Here is a 7583-nt window from a genome sequence, read left to right on the forward strand (position 1 = left end):
GCTAGCCTGATGGGATTTTTTTCTGTAGGTGACCTGCCCCATTCTCTCTAGTTGTTTTTTTTAAAGTTTTTTGTTTTGTATTGACCTTGGTGAATCTAATGACTATAAGCCTTGGGAATGGTCATCTTGTATCTGGCTGAGGTTCTCTGTATTTCTTAGATTTGCATATTGACTTCTCTAGTGAGATCGGGGAAATTTTTATGAACTGTGTCCTCAAGTATATTTTCCATGTAGCTTATTCTCTCTCCTTCCATCTCAGAAATGATGCTAAGTCATTTGGTCTCTTTACATAATCCCATATTTATCAGATAATTTTTTCATTTTTCTTATTTATTTTTCTTTATTTTTGTCTGACTGTGCTGGTTCAAATAACTCATACTTTAGCACCGAGATTCTTTTCTCAGCTTGGTCTATTATGCTGTCAATACTTCCAATTGTATTATGAAAATCTTGTAGCCAATATTTCAGCTTATGCTCAGTTTGGGTTAGTCTTAAAATGGGAATTTTATCTTTCAGCCTTGAATTGGTTTACTGGATTGCTTGGCTTCCTTAGATTGAGTTTGAATTTTCAATCTCAATGAACTTCCTTGCCATCCAGATTCAGAATTCCTTGTCTGTCATTTCAGACAATTCAAACTGGTTAAGAACCATTGCTGGGGTGCCAGTGGGCTTATTTGGAGGTAAGGGAACACTCTGGCTTTTTAAATTGCCAGAGTTCTTGTGCTGATTCTTGCTCATCTGGGAGGGCTGATACTCTTTTAATTGAGGTATAAATTGAGTTTCATCTGTTGACTTCATTTCTGGAAGTTTTCAGAGGACTAAGGCTCTGTACAGGGTCTTTCTTTGTTGTAGAATTCCTGCTCTTGGTTTCATAGGGGGTAAATTTAGTAAAGTGATTTTTGACTTTGTAATTTGGGCTGCTTTTTAGTAGATGGCAGTTGACAGCAATGAGCAGTAGATAAGCTCTTACTCAGTCACATGGTTCCTTTGTGTATCTGTGCATTTGCAGTTGTGTACTGTGGATTAAGGATAAGAGAGGTAACTCCCTCACCACGTCTGCTGATGGGCTTTGGGGGAGCCCTCTCTGATGCTACACCCTTACTGGACCAACCCTGTGGAAGGAGACACAGCTAGGTCTCACACTAGCCTATTCACCTGTGCAGTTAAGCCCTCTCAATATTTTTTGAGTATGGGCTCCTCCATCCCAGACCTGAGAAACAGCCCTGAGGGCCAACCCCAGCAGACACACCCAGGCCTGCCAAAAAGGCATGTGGCCATGTCCCAGGGCTGCAAAATTGCCCCATGGGCCACCTTCAGCAGATATTTCCCTAGGCCACCAAGCAGTTATGTGCCCATGTTCTGGGCCTGAGAAACAGCCCTGAGGGCCATCCCTGGCAGACATGTTCCCAGGCCAGATGAGGAATCACACATGGTGCCCCTGAATAGAGTAATAGCCACATGGTTCCAACCCCAGTGAGCCAGACATCAAGTTGGCCAATCTGCTGTGTACATGCATGCACCCCTAACCTGAGAAACAGACCAATGAGTCCACCCCTAACAAAGCCACACCGCCATTGCCACACTCATTTCAGCATGGGCTGCTGAGACACTTGTAAATGTCACTAACATGGGTTACAGCTAAAGAAACCACACAGAGACCACACTACTACATCCACCTAGAACCAAAGCCAATGCACCTTACAGAATCAACACCCCAAGACCCACCTAAACAAATAAATGTTTCTCTATAAAACCTATTTCATAAAATTGGAAGTGGTGGCTGTTTCATCAGATGCATAGTTATCAACATAGGAATAGGTAAAATGTGAAAAAAGGAAACATGACACTTCCAAAGTAACGTAACAATTCTCCAGTAACAGACCCCAATCATAAGGAAATATATAAAATGCCAGAAAAAAATTTGAAATAGCAATCTTCAGGAAACTCAGTGCGATACAAGGGCCCAATTAAAAAAAGGAAACTGCAGGCCAATGCCCCGATGAACATAGATGCAAAAATCCTTGAGAAAGTACTAACAAACTGAATCCCACAATACATCAAAAAAGATAATGCACTATGATCAAGTGGGATTTATCCCATGGATGCAAAGATGGTTCAACATATGAAAATCAATAAACAGGATACATCATATCAACAAAATGAATGACCAACCCATATGATCCCTTTCAAAATACCAAAGACATTTGTCACAGAAACAGAAGAATAAAAAAAAGCATTTGATAAAATTCAACACCCCTTCATGATAAAAACTCTCAAAAAATTATGTATAGAGGGAAAGTAACTCAACACAATAAAGGCCATGTGACAAACCCACAGCTAACATCATAGTAAATGGGGAAAAGCTGAGAGCTTTTGCTGTAAGCACTAGAATAAGACAAAGGTGCCAACTGTCACTACTTTTATTCAACATAGTCCTGGGAGTCCTAGCCAGAGCAATTAGGCAAGAGAGAAATAAAAGGCATCCAAATTGGAAAGGAAGATATCAATATGTCCTTGTTTTCAGAGAGCATGATTTTATATATAGAAAAACCTACAGACTTTATCAAAAAACTCTTATAAGTAATAAATGAATTCAGTAACCTTGCAGAATACACAATAAATATACAAAACTCAGTAATGTTTCAATACATGAACAACAAACTACTTGAAAAAGAAATCAAGAAGGAAATCTCACATGTAATAGTTACAAAAGAAAAATGCCTAGAAATAAATGTAACCAAGCAGTTACAAGACCTCTACAAGGAAAACTACAAAACACTTATTCCATGCTCATGGATCAAAGTAATTAATCCTGTTAAAATGACCATGCTACCCAAAGCAATCTATAGATTCAATGCAATCCATAGCAAAATACTAATGACATTCTTCACATAATTAGAAAATTTTAAAAAAAATTGTATGGAATCACAAAAGACCTCAAATAGCTAAAGGAATACTGAGCAAAAAGAACAAAGCTGTAGGTGCCACACTACCAGACTTCAAAATGTACTACAAAGCTGTAGTAACAAGAACAACAAAAAAGAGCATAGTATCAACATATACACAGATACATAGGCTAATGGAACAGAATGGAGAATTCAGAAAGTAATCCATGTATCTCCAGCCAATTGATTTTTGAATTTTGAATTAAAGGCACCAAGAACACTCACTGGAGAAAGGATAGTCTCTTTAATATATGGTGCTGGGAAAACTGGATATCTGTGTGCAGAAGAATGAAACTAAACTCCCACTTCTCACCCTATTCAACAATGAGCTCCAAATGGGACAAATAACTAAATCTAAGACCTCAAACTATAAAAGCACTAGAAAAAACAATAGTAGAAACACTTCAGGACACTGGTCTGGGAAAAGATTTTATGAATAAGACTTCAAACACACAGGCAACAAAAGCAAAAACAAATGGGGCTATATAAAACTAAAAAGCTCTGTATAACGAAGAAAATAATCAACATGAAGAAAAAACAGCCTACGAAATGGGAGAAAATGTTTTCAAACTATTCACCCAATAGGGGATTAACATCCAGAATACACAAGAAACTCAAATATCTCAACAGCAAAAGAACAAACAATTCAATGAAAAGGGGGCAAATAATATGAGCAGACATTTCTCAAAAGAAGACATACAGATGGCTAATAAATCTGTATACAAAAATACTCAACATCACTAAGCATCAGAGAAATGCAATTCAAAACCACAGTGAGGGCTGGGTGCGGTGGCTCCTGCCCGCGGCTCCCGCCAGCGGCTCCCGCCCGCAACCCCAGCACTTTGGGAGGTCAAGGAGGGTGGATCCACTGAGGTCAGGAGTTCATGATCAGCCTGGCCAACATGGTGAAACCTCATCTCTACTAAAAATACAAAAAATTAACTGGGCCTGGTAGTGCATGCCTATAGTCCCAGCTACTTGGAAACTGAGACAGGAGAATCACTTGAACCCAAGAGGCGGAGGCTACAGTGAGCTCAGATCGTGCCAAACTGCATTCCAGCCTGGGTGACAGAGCGAGACTCCATCTCAGGGAAAGAAAAACAAAAATACACTGAGGTATCGGCTCACCCTAGTTAGGATGGCTGTTACCAAAAAGACAAAAAATAACAAATGCTGGTGAAGATGCAGAAAAAAATAGAACTCTTATACACTATTGGTGGGGATGTGAACTACTACAGCTTCCATAAAGAACAGTATGGAGGTTTCTCAAACAACTACAAATAGAACTACCACATGATCTAGCAATCTCACTACTGGGCATTTATCCAAAGGAAGGGAAATCAGAACATTGAAGAGACATTTGCACCCTCATGTTTATTGTGGCACTATTCACAATAACCAATATATGAAATCAACCTAGATTTCCAACAAAAGATTAATGGATAAAGCAAATGTGGTATATATACACACAATGAAATATTATTCAGTCATAAAAGAATAAAATTCTGTCATTTGCCATGACATGGATGGAACTAGAAGACATTATATTAAGTGAAGTAATCCAGGAATAGAAAGTAAAATACTGCATATTCTTACTCATATAATCGAAGCTAAAAATGCTGATCTCATAGAAGTGAAAAGTACAGCAGAAGATACTAGAAGTTGGCAAAGGTAAGGGAAAGAGGAGAATAGGGAAAATTTCTTAAAAGATATGCAATTGTAGTTAGGTAGGAGGAATAAATTCTAGAGTTCTATAGCCCTGTAGAATTACTATAGAGTTAACAATAATATACTATATAGTTTCAAATAACTAGAATGAAAAAAAGTGAATGTTCAAGATGTTCAAGAACTGAATGTTCAAGAAATAATAAATGTTCAAGAAGATGAATATGCTAATTACCTTTATTTGCTCACTATACATTATATGTATTGAAATATCACTATGTACCCCATGAATGTGTACAATTATTGTATGCCAATGAAAAGAAAAAGATATAATTTGTGGGGAGTGGGTGGAGGAGGAAGTGTCATGGTGCCAGACGTGGAGCTTCTTCTCATTGGCTCTTACTAGGGAACAGCTGGAGGACAGGCCAAGTAGCCAATGTGGAGTGCAGGTCGATAAAGAGCTCTCCTAGTGCCAGCAGATGGCTAACCTCATCCAAGATGTGGCACAGCATCTCAATGTCTCTCAGCTTACAGTAAACACTGCAATTATTTATATATACTATTCTTTCACCAAATTCAATAGGAATCCTTGGAGTAAAATGTCTGCAGACTGATGAGGAGGTAATGTGAATGAATTAGTGGATTTCACCAGAAACTTTGGAAGAGTGCTGGGTATCAGTGTTGCACTAAAGGAAGATGAAAATTGAGCTCTCTTTAGAGGAAACAGAAATACTTCTGTGAGGAATGTGGATAATATTGTCAACCTGTAATTTTTTGGCAGTGAAAGGGGAGGAACAGGCTCAAAAACTTGAACATGTTATTAAAGTAGCACATGCTTGTCTTCACTCCCTAGAGTGCTGGATACCAAATGTGGTATTTACTTTCAGCAGACTCAAGACTTGGTTTTAATTGAAAGCATAACCCTACAAACACCAGATTTTGAGATCAACATTGAACATCCACAATCAGATGTGGTAAAATGTACCAAGTTAGTAAAAGCAAGCAAGGATTTGACAGAGACATCTTATTTCATGGCTATAAACAGTCTGCATCACATAACCTTCTCTCTTCAGTACAAACCAACAGTGATAGCACATGTATACATTCATTTGACTTGCAAATGATTCAATTGAGAGATTCCTGTGTTCATTGATGGAAAGTGTTGGCGGTAATATGTGGATTCTACAGTTACTCTAGAATTATTAGATGAGCTAAAATATGAGTTTCTAAAAATATTAGAGAAAACACCTGTTAAGTTGAAAAGGATTAGAAACTCAAAGGCCAATCAGTCATTTAATAAACCAAAAATAGATGATATTTATCAGAGACACCACTTCTTTATCTTTGGCCCAGAATTCCATTTTAATAGATAGTATCACAGATGTGCCTATAAACCCACGTTTTCAGAAATGATCTACATTGGCATTCCCTAGGCCACTACTTCTTTACTTTTCTTTTTCTTTTTTTAAATTAAGTGTCAGAATACATGTGTAGAACATGCAGGTAGGTATACTTGTGCCATGGTGGTTTGCTGCACCTATTGACCCCTCCTCTAAGTTCCGTTCCCTCACCCTCCCCACCCCATAACAGGCCCTGGTGTGCATTGTTTCCCTTACTGTGTCCATGTGTTTTCATTGTTCAACTCCCACTTATGAGTGAGACCATGTGGTGTTTGGTTTTTGTTTCTGTGTTAGTTTGCTGAGGATGAGGGCTTCCAGCTTCATCCATGTCTCTGTAAAGGACATAAACTCATTCTTTTTCATAGCTGCATAGTATTCCATGGTGTTTATGTACCATCTTTTCTTTTTTAAAAAATTATTATTATACTTTAAGCTCTAGGGTACATGTGCACAACGTGCAGGTTTGTTACATATGTATACATGTGCCATGTTGGTGTGCTGCACCCATTAACTTGTCATTTACATTAGGTTTATTTCCTAATGCTACCCCTCCCCCATCTCCCCTCCCCACAATAGGCCCCGGTGTGTGATGTTCCCCTTCCTGTGTCCATGTGATCTCATTGTTCAATTCCCACCTATGAGTGAGAACATGTGGTGTTTGGTTTTCTATTCTTGCGATAGTTTGCTGAGAATGATGGTTTCCAGCTGCATCCATGTCCCTACAAAGGACATGAACTCATCCTTTCTTATGGTTGCATAGTATTCCATGGTGTATATGTGCCACATTTTCTTAATCCAGTCTGTCACTGATGGACATTTGGGTTGGTTCCAAGTCTTTGCTATTGTGAATACTGCCACAATAAACATACGTGTGCATGTGTCTTTATAGCAGCATGATTTATAATCCTTTGGGTATATACCCAGTAATGGGATGGTTGGGTCAAATAGTATTTCTAGTTCTAGATCCTTGATGAATCACCACACTGTTTTCCACAATGGTTGAACTAGTTTACAATCCCACCAACAGTGTAAAAGTGTTCCTATTTCTCCACATCCCCTCCAGCACTTGTTGTTTCCTGATTTTTTAATGATTGCCATTCTAACTGGTGTGAGATGATATCTCATTGTAGTTTTGATTTGCATTTCTCTGATGGTGAGTCATGATGAGCATTTTTTCATGTGTCTGTTGGCTGTATGCATGCCTTCTTTTGAGATGTCTCTGTTCATTTCCTTTGCCCACTTTTTGATGGGGTTGTTTGTTTTTTTCTTGTAAATTTGTTTGAGTTCTTTGTAGGTTCTGGATATTAGCCCTTTGTCAGTTGAGTAGATTGCAAAAATTTTCTCCCTCTCTGTAGGTTGCCTGTTCACTCTGATGGTAGTTTCTTTTGCTGTGCAGAAGCTCTTTAATTTAATTAGATCCTGTTTGTCAATTTTGGCTTTTGTTGCCGTTGCTTTTGGTGTTTTAGACATGAAGTCCTTGCACATGCCTGTGTCCTGAATGGTATTGCCTAGGTTTTCTTCTAGGGTTTTTATGGTTTTAGGTCTAACATTTAAGTCTCTAATCCATCTTGAA

The 7583-nt window shown here is 38.4% G+C and overlaps 1 pseudogene; it reads left to right on the forward strand.

The window, feature by feature from the left end:
• The first annotated feature begins 568 nt into the window (after nucleotides 1-568).
• On the forward strand, nucleotides 569-6504 carry LOC139363236 (cyclin-T2 pseudogene; annotated as a pseudogene).
• The last annotated feature ends 1079 nt before the right edge of the window (nucleotides 6505-7583 follow it).

Source organism: Macaca nemestrina, chromosome 1 (assembly GCF_043159975.1).
Source record: "Macaca nemestrina isolate mMacNem1 chromosome 1, mMacNem.hap1, whole genome shotgun sequence".
NCBI lineage: Eukaryota > Metazoa > Chordata > Mammalia > Primates > Cercopithecidae > Macaca > Macaca nemestrina.